The sequence below is a fragment of the Spea bombifrons genome, chromosome 3, assembly GCF_027358695.1.
Source record: "Spea bombifrons isolate aSpeBom1 chromosome 3, aSpeBom1.2.pri, whole genome shotgun sequence".
In the NCBI taxonomy this organism is placed as follows: domain Eukaryota; kingdom Metazoa; phylum Chordata; class Amphibia; order Anura; family Pelobatidae; genus Spea; species Spea bombifrons.
In genome coordinates, this window is record NC_071089.1 from 3,299,717 (window position 1) to 3,313,191 (window position 13,475).

Consider the following 13,475-nt stretch of genomic DNA (forward strand, 5'->3'; position numbering starts at 1 on the left):
GATTAGAGGTTCCATCCAATCAAAGCTGTCATTCAGTGAGAGCTTTGGGCACTGTCCTCGAGGGTTATACTCCCATGAAACAATAGAATGGCTCGGTCCTAATCACCCAGTCGGACTCTCTGACTAATGAACGTCTATGGATAACTAACATACAAGTCCTACGGAAGTCCTAAAATAGATTTCATTATTGTCGATATTCCTGTTTGATGGACCCTTTATATTTCCGCTTAGGACCCCAAACGCTAAAGCCCCCGGTTATCCCGGTCAGATATCCCGTTATTAACCCTTTATTAGAAGTGTCCGGACCCCGTCTGGTAACATCGTGAGTAATCTCTGTGAATATTAACATAAAGAATGTTTTCATTTCGCCAAATCCCTGTTTTGAGCCTAAAAAGCATTGAAATCGCCGTTGGAAACGGAGTGACATCGGCGGGCGAGAGGGATTTTAACCCGGATCGGTTCTCCCCCCCCATCGCTCTCGTAAAGGAGGGGTCTGCGGAATAAGTCGTTTAGAGGACAAGCCCCGCGTGTCGCTTTAAGAGGTCTGTGAACAGTAGCCGGGAGGACGGGCCCTGCCTCTCTAAGCCGAGCCGAGCTTTGGAATGGAAAGCAGTTCCTGATGTGATCCTCTGAGCTAAACAAGAACACACTCGCTCCCTCCGAGCACTCGCCCCCTCGCCCCCTCGCTCCCGCAGAGCTGCCTGGCTCCTATGTGCAGGACTGCCCTCTGGCTCGGTCCCCGCTCCCCATCGCCCGGCTCTTGCCCCGGGATGGACTACTTAGAATTCTGATCTTGTAGCCCCTGGAAAGACGAAGAAGGACGGTAAAGCAACAAGGCGCACGCACTCCGGACCACCGGTAAGCACCTCGTCCGCAGACCCCCATTATTCTCTCTCTCTTGGTTTTGGGGTTTTTTCCTCCCCTTCCCTTTTTTCTGCGAATGCCCTGTCAGCACAGCAGCTGCATAAACAAGTGCCCCGGCCGCTCGCCACGGCTACGCTGATGCTTTTTTTTCTTTCCTACAAGGTCTTGTCCTGCTGCTTGCGGATTTAACCCTTTGAGTTCCAGAAGGCAAAAACGACCCCCACGTTGTACCCCCCCCTTTTTTCCCTGCCTTTCAAAGAGTTAAACCTGCGGCGGGTCCAAAAAATGTTTACATTCGGCAATTTTTGGGGCTTTTTCTTCTCTGAACGCGAAATATATCTATGGGGGGGGGTGACATGATTGAAATTTTGTTTTGGTTTAATTTGGGGGGGGGTTGGCAGCTTTTGGTATCAATGGCAGCGAGAATGGAAAGGTTAATGATTTGTCGCGAGTGCGCAAAGAGTTAAAAAGAATGAATCTCTGATAATTTACCCAAAGATATTTTACCCCTTAAACGCTGGGTACCTGCCAGCTACTGTCTGTGGGATGGATGCGCCCCGCGTATGACAGCTGAATCGCAGTACCTGCGCGCGGTATTATTGCGGGGACGATGCGTCACGGACCTGTAACTACTACTCCGGCCGCGCGAGGAATCAGATCATTTCGCAGCAGATTGTAAATAGAACCCAAGGCATTTGACACAATGTTGTATCGATCAGCCTTGCAGTGCTGCGTTTAACCTTTTGTGGATGTAACAACTCAAGAACAGAGAATTTAGATACAACGTAAGGACGTCTTTACCGAGAGGGGGGTAGATAAGGGGAACAGCCTCCCAGCAGAAGTGGTAGAGGGTAATACAGTGAGGGTAATAAACATGCGCGGGATAGACATACGGCTCCTGAATCTAAGACGAGACCAACGACTGATTAAGGTTTGAGTCTTTACAGCAGGGCAAAGGGGTGACTAGACGGGGGCCGACGGGGGCCGATCTATGTTTTTATGAATCTTTATGTCTTTTAACCTGGAGCACCTGATTTTAGGGGGTCTCTCCTAGAGCACTTGGTACCAAAAGAGTTAATTTAGCGATATGGCTAAATAAATGTCATCGCAGCATGACTTAACCTGTTCATTGCTGTAAACACTTCCCAACGCCCTAAAATTCTCTTAGCGTTAACCCTTCACCATGCTGCTGGGTGCTATCCCTCCTCTCAGACCCGCGAAGGGTTAATCCCTTCCGTTTACTTTCGCTGCTTCGCTTTACACTTCTCTGTTTTGATAAACGTTTGAAAATATTTACAAGGAGTGCGTGTCGGTGGAGCGTAACCCTTTGTTCCCCGCTCTATACTCTCTCCCGGACTGCGCACGTAGTAAAAATTAACCCCTGAATATCTGTGCCCGAGCGCTCACACCATGAAAGGTTAACCCCGTGTATCCCGCGCAGTTACGTTCTGTATCCTGGTGTGAGGGGAATCTGTGCACTTCAGATAATACAAGATCGTTCCGAGTTTACCGAGGTCACGGTACAGGGGGTCCGCATTAAGGAAGGGGTTAATATGCGGCCCCCCGGACAGGCGCAGGAGTCAGGGGGTCCCTCTACATACACAGCGGTTTATGTGCAGATACTACGCTGGCACCTGAGATTTATTTCAAAGGAGCTTCGAGGTCTCTTTTCCAAGCTGTTGGCCGACGGCAGGAAGAGCCTGCGTGTCTCGCTGGTGGCCGCCAGGGGGCGCTCTCATAACCGGCGCTCTACAGACGGCGGAATCTCTCAGGAATAAATAAAGTATATTCCGCCGGATGGAATTCCTGTTGTACAGCGCTGCGGAGTATGTTGGCGCTATATACATGGATAATAATAGTCATTATTTCACTGGTCGTTTATATTAACTGGAATAACCGGAATTCTGTAGCAAATTTATAATTTTATAGATATTTTGTAGGCGGTTATTTGTACCTTGGAAGAGTATTAATGTGCGATTAACTCTTTCAGTGCTGCAGGGGAGAGACGTCATTTTTTATAAGCCGTGTTTTTGGGGGATTTGAAGATATTTTTGTGCTTTAATGAAACAGAAAATATTTTACATTTCAGGCCCGTTGAGTCTGAACACAAAGACGCTTTCATCTTCTTGACGATTTCTAAGGAGACTTTCTGGCTGGGGCTTAAACATTCAATATATATATTGTGCCCTGTGACGGGGTAATTTGTGTAACTGAGGGGGGCATTTAGAGGAAGAATAATGGGGTTTATTTGCCCCGTTTGCTGCTGCTTCTATACACATTATCGGTGCTTTTAGGGCTGTAGAACCCTGCGATCCCCTCATACCCAGCAAACATTCTGACCTCCTAGAAAAGAGGGGCATCAGGGGAGGAGAGAAGGGCATCGGGGGAGAGAGGGGCTTCAGGGGGAGGAAGAGGGGTATCAGGGGGAGGAAGAGGGGCATCGGGGGAGGAGAGAGAGGGGCATCAGGGAAGAAAGAAAGGCACAGGGGGAGAAGAGAGGGGCATAGGGGTGTAAAGAGAGGCACAGGGGAGGAAAAAGAGAAATAGGGATTTGAGGCACAAAGAGGAACTGGCCAAGCTAAATAGGAGACATCATACTCCGGGATATCGTGCGGGTGAAGAGACCCCATCCTAATGTCGCTGTAAATGCTGTGTATCGGCTCATCCCATAGTAACCCTGCCCCATGTATAGATCAACTCCACATGGAACCATTGGGCTTTTGCAGCTAGAGGCGTTTTGTAACTAGGACACTTGGCGGCTTTATTTTAGTGAATACATGATGCGGCTCGTAGGATCAGCATGGAAGGAGTTAAACAGCCAGTTTTTTTGTATAAAGAAGTAGATTATTGTTCTTTGGGAAAGCGATGAATCCGGCCGCGCGATAGAAAGAAATTCCGCAAAAAAAACTCAACAACCGTTAACATTTTGTCCCAAATTTACGAGAAATTCAGGCACCTGACCCCCGAAACCCAGAGGGGCTCCGAGCCCCAAGACCCCAAACTCGACAGCCGCGTCCATCGCAGCCCCGGGACCGCCGGAGCCGAGCGTTTATGACGGCCGAGTTTAAGCCCCTCGTGCCGAGTTCAGGGTGGGTTACGGCCGTGAACCGATACAGAAAATAATAACCCCGTTTAGGGCAAAATAAAAAGCTTTCAGGTCAATACTTTGTTGTTATTAACCCTGTGAGGTCCAGCTCTGCCGCTTCCACTGACTTTCAGGTTTCTCACCAAATTCTTTTACTTCTAGAATCGGATTAGAAATCAGTTTTCAAAAATATTAACTTGTTTTTGCCCCAAAATATAAAGTTTTCAGGCAGCTGCATATCAGCCGTTTGTATGATTCTCGCTCTGTTCCCCGATCTACTAAACACCCCGACTCCTTATCATACTGCCTGTGGGGAACAATAGAATGGCTCAGTCTCAATCACCCAGCCAGACACTCTGACTAATGAAAGTCAATAGAGGGACGGACTTTATTAGCATCTCCATAAAGCATCAGCTCGGTGTGGTGTTTGAGTAACAGTAAAGACACACACCTTCTTTTCAGAACTGTTCAGATTTGAGACGGTTGGCAGCTATGAGAAGCGATTTGTGTGGGGGGGGTCTGTTCTCATGTATTCAGGTGGATCGTTACACCTGGCCCGGGGTTTAGTGATTCCCGAGACGCTGATGGGAGGTCAGCGCCTGTAAAGAGGTTTTTTTCACTCGTTTTACGCAGACGGGCAGGACCGGCAGCCGCACACGCGTGTGGAATGTCAAACCGCGGCCAGGCAAAACCCAGGATAAAAAATATCCCAATAAACGTCTTTCCGAGGAGAGTTTCCATAGAAACGATTCCAACGCATCCCAGATTCCAATAAATCGGCCCCGAAATTCTAGGTCCGGCCCCCGGTTGGGGTTCCAGGGTTGGAGGGGTAGAAGACACCATGATGGGGCACAAGCTTGGGGGGGTCTGTATAATGCGGGGGGGGTTATTAGATTCCCCATCACTTTTGCCCGTTGAGGCAGGAGGAATTGCCCAGTCCCTGTCCGTGGTACTGACGGGGTTAACAGGAATTCTATGTGCAGAGGCAGCATGGCCCCCGCGAGGGTTTTGGACTTGTTACCCCTATAGATATATATATATACCGTAGCATATTTAAAGGGACAGAGCAGCGCGTGGGTTGGCCAGATGCCCCGGTATGCAAATGATCTACTGTATGCAGAATAGCTTAGATGTTTTTCTTGATGCATATATTTTCCCGCCATTCTATTAGTTTAATATATAAATCTGAGGCTTTTTAATAAAAATATTAAAAATCCCCCAGCCCCCGCCCCCCCCCCCTCCTCTGCTGAATCTCGGGGTTTCTCACGTTACTGAAGCCCGGTCGGCGGCCGGTAACGCTCCGTGTACAGAAGAGCCGCGTCCTCATCGCCCCGGAACGGTCACCGTCCCACAGTCTGCGGCCACCGCAGCGCCTAAAAATAGCTGCCTTCTTCCTGTTGGTTTTGCAGACAGGGTCCGTCTGCCGGTCGGCGGATTATACAGCCCCCCTCTGCCGCATTATCTCTGCTGATCTCACTGCGATCCAACCTTAATCTCGTGTTAGATTCAGGAGCTGTATGTCTATCCCATGCATGTTTAATACCCTCACTGTATTACCCTCTACCACTTCTGCTGGGAGGCTGTTCCACTCATCCACCACCCTCTCAGTAAAGTAAACCTTCCTTCCATTCCATCTCAGTCTCTGATTGATTCCGGTCTCTCGTTGTAACGTTTCTCCTCCTTTGAAATCAATTTCCCTCCCGTACTTTGTTGCAACGAAAAGAATGTTAAATAACGTTAAGTTCCGAATTCTTTAAAAATGTATATTTAGAAAAAAAATTATAAAATTTTATGCTAAAATTAGCATCCGACAAGCAGCTCATTTCACACGGACCGCTTGTCGTAAATACCGCGTACGGCCTGTTTATGTAGATTTACGAGGACTGCCGGGAGACCAGGTAATGGCTTCACCCCATTGTACAGCGCCACGGAATCTGCTGGCGCTATATCAAACAATAAATAATATTAATAATAACTAATTGAAGAATTAAACGTGTCATAAGGCTGTGTCAGGTTTGGCTCACATTTAATCCGATGATGTAATAAGGCTGAGAACAGAGCTAAAGGCTGGTCCTGTATGAATGATCGCTGATGGGCAGTTAACCCTTTAGAGACATGCATTTTTAGGTTTCCTAAGTTTAATTTTATTATTATTATTACCTGTTCAAAAAACAAGGTTTCCATAACTATGTCCAAAATAGCTAAAAATTATTATTATTATTATTATTCCAGGAGAATCAGCAAAACTAGAAAGTTATGTCTGTTTAACACGTTCCCTGCCGGAAGGGCGCGCGGTCTGGCACAGAAAGGGTTCTGGGAAGGAATATAAAATGCCCCCCCAGGGTCGGGCTAAAGGGGGGCGCCTGAGGCCGTTCCTCAGAGATTTGGGGCATTTCTCCGTGTAATGTGACCCTGAACTCAAACAACTGCCCCCGGGCGAGCTCCGGCTTTATATAGAATCCAATATGTGGCCTGGGGGTCAGTGCGGGGCTGGCACTGAACAGGTTAATACCACATCCTTTCAGCCCATCAGGGTTACATTTGTTGCCCCCCATTCTATGAATCACCCCGCCCAGCAGTGTCCCGTTTGGCCCCGCGCTGGGGCAGTATGTTCACGAGCTGCAGGCCCCAGCTGATCATCAGTTTCTCCAAGGGTTAAATCTTTTGACCCCCCCCTTTCCCCAGCCAAATGTATTTTCTCCCCATGGTGACCCCCGGGGTCCTGGGAGCCGGATTCCTTCCGAAGACACAAAGTCATCCAGATGGCAGCGGCGAAGGGGCCACCGTCCTCCCAGCTCGCGGGCCCCGGACCCTGCTCTTACATCATGGAAAGTGTCGGCCGCTCCGGCCCCCCGGGGCCCTCCGGCCTGGAATTCCATAAATGCGTCTTAATGCGCGCCTTCCATTTAAGGCAAGAGCCATATTTTAACCCCTCCTGTGCCAAGGACACAAATCTCTGTACCCCTCAGCCCTGGGCTGTCCAACTCTGGCCCCCGAGCTGGGATATCCAAGAGCGGCGGCCTGTCTGTGGCCCTCGGGGACCGGAGCTGCGTGGCCCCCCCACTTAGATATTTCATCACGGGAAGCCAGATATTATTAGAGACGTGTTATAACGTAATTAACGCATCTTTAACCCTTTGAGTGACACTGAACGATTAATGCTGACTCCAACTCCCACAACTGTCAGCCAGCCTCGACAGCTCACGGGCACGGCCCCGGACCATGTGTGTTCGGCACAGAGGTGACATCTGTAAAGCAGATTTACCAGAATGCCCCCCAAAAAATAACATCTGTGTTCAAGTAACAGATTTGTTGTGGATTTAACTCCTTGATCACCGTCGCTTGGTTATTCTTTGTGTAAATGCTTTACAAACGCGAGACCACAAAGTGATCGCCGAGGCCGGTAACCTCGACATGGTGACGACGGCATAATATAAACCAGGAAACAAAGGGTTAAAAAATTATCTCCCCCCCCATCTATTAACCCTTTAATAGTCCATCGCCAAAACTCCATTATCATGATGGCAGTTGGGAGGCAGGCGCTGCGCAGGAAATGTTTTTTGCTCAGATTTGTCTCCTGCGTTCAAAGAATCGGAGATCCTGAACTCTTCTGTGTTATCGACATACCCGGGTTTGCCCCGACCTCAGGGGTAGATTCTCAGGGTCACGCAGTCTGGAGCTCCCAGTTGGTGCTTTTGACCCCAGTATATATTCCTGCTTGAATGCAGGTGACGCAAGGTTTCCATGACAACGGATATTAGAGCCATTTGGGGAATCACTACATAGACTCGTCATGATGGGATATGAAAGGGTTAACGTTTCAAGTCCCAGGGGCAGCTCAATAATCTACCACTATAATACCCCATCATGTCCATCCAAGGGCCGGACTGTAACCGCGGTGACGGTTTGTTACTTATCTCGCTGAGTCTTGCTTTACCGCACTGCTGTGCAGCGGGCAGAACGAGACGTTTGGCAGGCGCGTCGTGTATTTGGGTTGCGCTCTAAACATCGGCCGATGTTTAACCGAAGAAGACGTTTACCGTAAAACCAGATTAAGCTAAATGTATACAGATTTCTATCTGAAGAAGAGACCGCTGAGGTCCTGTAAACGTCGTATATCATTACATCTGTTTCTATGGCAGCCCAATAAGAAGGGGTAGTTGTGACTGAAGCCTCCGCCCGTATCCGACAGAAAGCAGACATAGACGACGACCAAAGAGCCATAAAAATCTTTCTAAAGGATGTTCAAGGAACAAGAGGCCAGAATCTAAAACTAGAGGGTCTGAGGCTGAGATTAAATAAAAAGACATGTTAGTTTACTGAGAGGGTAGTAGATAAGTGGAGCGGCCTCCCAGCAGAGGTGGTAGAGGGTAATACAGTGAGGGTATTAAACATGCGCGGGATAGACATACGGCTCCTGAATCTAAGACGAGACCAACGACTGATTAAGGTTTGAGTCTTTACAGCAGGAGAAACGGGCGACTAGACGGGGGCCGATCTACCAGCACAGGAGGGTAATACACATCAGATCATATTGGCTGATAATGTAATGAAGTCGCACAGAGGCAGCAGAGACCCCCGTGCCTCCCCCGGACCCCCGGGGGCTGTTAGAGGCAGGGCCGCAGTGGGCCGCAGTATTTGTGTTATGGAATGCTCAGCATGCTGAGAGTGTGCGTGTCAGCAGTGGAAGGCAGGGGCCGTGGCGGAGAGCACACCAGGGACCTTCCTCGCTTCCCGATCCCAGGAAAACTGTTAGGAAGAAAGGAGCTTTTACCCCGGGCTCCGGCCATGGATCCGTCCAATAAGAGCGGGGCCCCGGGTGAGGCTCAGACAATGCCCACCTCCCCCCATCTACCCCTGTGATGTGCGGGCAGGGGGTAAGAGAAGCTTTGGGGCATCTGTCTGTCTGTCTCTCTGTCTGTCTCTGCAGCTGGCCCCGTATTCTGTCATTAATATAATATGACTGATATTCACAACACGCGGAACGTTTGGAAGCTTAAACTCTGAATGTTTTATACCAGAAGCTGATTTAGAAAGTTTGTGTATTTTATCTTCTTCTATCTCTGAGAATGTTGGTGTTTATACTCCGTGTAGAATGTTGGGGTTATACTCCGTGTAGAATGTTGGGGTTATACTCCGTGTAGAATGTTGGGGTTTTATACTCCGTGTAGAATGTTGGGGTTTATACTCCGTGTAGAATGTTGGGGTTATACTCCGTGTAGAATGTTGGGGTTTATACTCCGTGTAGAATGTTGGGGTTTATACTCCGTGTAGAATGTTGGGTTTTATACTCCGTGTAGAATGTTGGGGTTTATACTCCGTGTAGAATGTTGGGGTTTATACTCCGTGTAGAATGTTGGGGTTTTATTCTCCGTGTAGAATGTTGGGGTTTTATACTCCGTGTAGAATGTTGGGGTTTTATACTCTGTGTAGAATGTTGGGATTTATACTCCGTGTAGAATGTTGGGGTTTTATTCTCCGTGTAGAATGTTGGGGTTTATACTCCGTGTAGAATGTTGGGGTTTTATTCTCCGTGTAGAATGTTGGGGTTTATACTCTGTGTAGAATGTTGGGGATTATACTCCGTGTAGAATGTTGGGGTTTATACTCCGTGTAGAATGTTGGGGTTTTATTCTCCGTGTAGAATGTTGGGGTTTATACTCCGTGTAGAATGTTGGGGTTTTATTCTCCGTGTAGAATGTTGGGGTTTATACTCCGTGTAGAATGTTGGGGATTATACTCCGTGTAGAATGTTGGGGTTTATACTCCGTGTAGAATGTTGGGGTTTATACTCCGTGTAGAATGTTGGGGATTTATACTCCATGTAGAATGTTGGGGATTTATACTCCGTGTAGAATGTTGGGGTTTATACTCCGTGTAGAATGTTGGGGATTTATACTCTGTGTAGAATGTTGGGGTTTTATACTCCGTGTAGAATGTTGGGGTTTATACTCCGTGTAGAATGTTGGGGTTTATACTCCGTGTAGAATGTTGGGGTTTATACTCCGTGTAGAATGTTGGGGTTTTATACTCCGTGTAGAATGTTGGGGTTTTATACTCCGTGTAGAATGTTGGGTTTTATACTCCGTGTAGAATGTTGGGGTTTATACTCCGTGTAGAATGTTGGGGTTTATACTCCGTGTAGATTGTTGTGGTTTATACTCCGTGTAGAATGTTGGGGTTTATACTCCGTGTAGAATGTTGGGGTTTATACTCCGTGTAGAATGTTGGGGTTTTATACTCCGTGTAGAATGTTGGGGTTTATACTCTGTGTAGAATGTTGGGGTTTATACTCCGTGTAGAATGTTGGGGTTTTATACTCCGTGTAGAATGTTGGGGTTTTATACTCCGTGTAGAATGTTGGGGTTTATACTCCATGTAGAATGTTGGGGTTTATACTCCGTGTAGAATGTTGGGGTTTATACTCCGTGTAGAATGTTGGGGTTTATACTCCGTGTAGAATGCTGGGGTTTATACTCCGTGTAGAATGTTGGGGTTTATACTCCGTGTAGAATGTTGGGGTTTATACTCCGTGTAGAATGTTGGGGTTTATACTCTGTGTAGAATGTTGGGATTTATACTCCGTGCAGAATGTTGGGTTTTATACTCCGTGTAGAATGTTGGGGTTTATACTCCGTGTAGAATGTTGGGGTTATACTCCGTGTAGAATGTTGGGGTTTATACTCCGTGTAGAATGTTGGGGTTTATACTCCGTGTAGAATGTTGGGGTTAATACTCCGTGTAGAATGTTGGGGTTTATACTCCGTGTAGAATGTTGGTTTTATACTCCTTGTAGAATGTTGGAGATTTATACTCTGTGTAGAATGTTGGGGATTTATACTCCGTGTAGAATGTTGGGGTTTATACTCCGTGTAGAATGTTGGGGTTTATACTCCGTGTAGAATGTTGGGGTTTTATTCTCCGTGTAGAATGTTGGGGTTTATACTCTGTGTAGAATGTTGGGGATTATACTCCGTGTAGAATGTTGGGGTTTATACTCCGTGTAGAATGTTGGGGTTTATACTCCGTGTAGAATGTTGGGGATTTATACTCCATGTAGAATGTTGGGGATTTATACTCCGTGTAGAATGTTGGGGATTTATACTCCGTGTAGAATGTTGGGGTTTATACTCTGTGTAGAATGTTGGGGTTTTATACTCCGTGTAGAATGTTGGGGTTTATACTCCGTGTAGAATGTTGGGGTTTATACTCCGTGTAGAATGTTGGGGTTTATACTCCGTGTAGAATGTTGGGGTTTTATACTCCGTGTAGAATGTTGGGGTTTTATACTCCGTGTAGAATGTTGGGTTTTATACTCCGTGTAGAATGTTGGGGTTTATACTCCGTGTAGAATGTTGGGGTTTATACTCCGTGTAGATTGTTGTGGTTTATACTCCGTGTAGAATGTTGGGGTTTATACTCCGTGTAGAATGTTGGGGTTTATACTCCGTGTAGAATGTTGGGGTTTTATACTCCGTGTAGAATGTTGGGGTTTATACTCTGTGTAGAATGTTGGGGTTTATACTCCGTGTAGAATGTTGGGGTTTTATACTCCGTGTAGAATGTTGGGGTTTTATACTCCGTGTAGAATGTTGGGGTTTATACTCCATGTAGAATGTTGGGGTTTATACGCCGTGTAGAATGTTGGGGTTTATACTCCGTGTAGAATGTTGGGGTTTATACTCCGTGTAGAATGCTGGGGTTTATACTCCGTGTAGAATGTTGGGGTTTATACTCCGTGTAGAATGTTGGGGTTTATACTCCGTGTAGAATGTTGGGGTTTATACTCTGTGTAGAATGTTGGGATTTATACTCCGTGCAGAATGTTGGGTTTTATACTCCGTGTAGAATGTTGGGGTTTATACTCCGTGTAGAATGTTGGGGTTATACTCCGTGTAGAATGTTGGGGTTTATACTCCGTGTAGAATGTTGGGGTTTATACTCCGTGTAGAATGTTGGGGTTAATACTCCGTGTAGAATGTTGGGGTTTATACTCCGTGTAGAATGTTGGTTTTATACTCCTTGTAGAATGTTGGAGATTTATACTCTGTGTAGAATGTTGGGGATTTATACTCCGTGTAGAATGTTGGGGTTTATACTCCGTGTAGAATGTTGGGGTTATACTCCGTGTAGAATGTTGGGGATTATACTCCGTGTAGAATGTTGGGGTTTTATGCTCCGTGTAGACCCCGACACCCGTTCACCCCGACACCCTAAGATTGGGGTAAAAACCCGGAGAATCTGCATATTTACCCCAAACCCCTGCAGACAGGAGAATGACGCTCGGGGGGGGATCAGTCGTGTTCTCGTTGCTCAGTGCAGGTCGGTCAGCGACCAAACCCAACAAGCAAACAGCGTCGATCGCCCCCTTCCTCAAACCCCCAAAAAAACAGAAAAGAACCCCAATTATTTTTACGCCGTATTTCCATCCGAGTGGCGGAGAAACGGCTCGGGAGGCGGCTCTCGGGTTCTGCCGCTTGACTTTTCCAGAGCCGGATGCTTTTCCGTCGGTTGCCCGGCAGCTTCGTTCGCAGCCAGCAGAGAAACAATGGGGCGCTGTCTGTGAGCGGCGGGGCGGCCTACGCAACGCCGGCGATCCAGTCCCGGAACAATCTGCTGCTACGGCAGAAAACTCCCGGGAGTGCGCGCTGGCAGCGGCCGGGAGAAAGAGGGGTTTGTTATTCCCTGTGAATAAATCCGCTGCCCATGGGCTGCCGCCTTCGCATGCCCCCTCCGTGCAGCTCCCCGCTGGCACCGTGCGCCAGGAACCAGACCCACCTCTGCCAGGCGGTGGAACAAGTGTGTGGCGGAGGAAAACATGACAGCGGGAAGGGATCAGATGCTCCCCTTCTTGCACCCGTTAACCCTTTTCACTCTGGAATGCACAATATTTAGCAATATTGGAATTCTCATTCATGAACTCAGCTGGGCTCCCTCTTCAACGCCCCCCTCCCCCGTCCCTAACTACAAGGGGCATCTAGAAGAAGAATAATGGGGTTTATTTACCCCGTTTAATTTATAAAGCCGTTTCCTGCTGCTTCTATACACATTATCGGGGCTTTTAGGGCTGTAGAACCCTGCGATCCCCTCATACCCAGCAAACATTCTGACCTCCTAGAAAAGAGGGGCATCAGGGGAGGAGAGAGGGACTGATTAAACTACACACAGACACTTAGCAAGTATGGAGATATTCCTGGAGTTTCACAGCTGCTGTAACCCTGATTTATTAACTCTGACCCCGATTTTATTGCTGGAATTTGAGAGCTGCCCCTGCAATTTAACCCTTTCAGGGCTGATTACTCCCCGGCAGGCAGAAGCTCCCCCCCCCAATCTCCACAATAAGCGAGCGTCCCCTGCGGCGGTTCTCTAATCCCCCAATCTGTTGCAGAGCCCGCCGAGGCCTGCATGCGGCAGGCAGTAAGGTGACTGTGCTGGGAAATAAATATTACGGGGCAGGAAACGTAAAAGGGAAAAATCATCAGATCAGTGACAGCGGCTCCCAGCGCATGCAGCTTTATGTTAAAGA

General features: G+C 47.7%; 1 protein-coding gene across 3 annotated transcripts in view; it reads left to right on the forward strand.

Moving 5' to 3' along the window:
• The first annotated feature begins 559 nt into the window (after positions 1-559).
• DAAM2 (dishevelled associated activator of morphogenesis 2) overlaps positions 560-13,475 on the forward strand; it is a 98,733-nt gene continuing 85,817 nt past the window's right edge. For 2 of the 3 annotated variants that reach the window (XM_053459033.1, XM_053459036.1), the window contains exon 1: positions 560-858. The gene's annotated coding sequence lies outside the window, so the exon portion shown is untranslated. Of the gene's footprint in view, positions 859-8,694; positions 8,827-13,475 lie in introns of those variants that run through there. The other variant, XM_053459035.1, reaches the window with a different exon arrangement.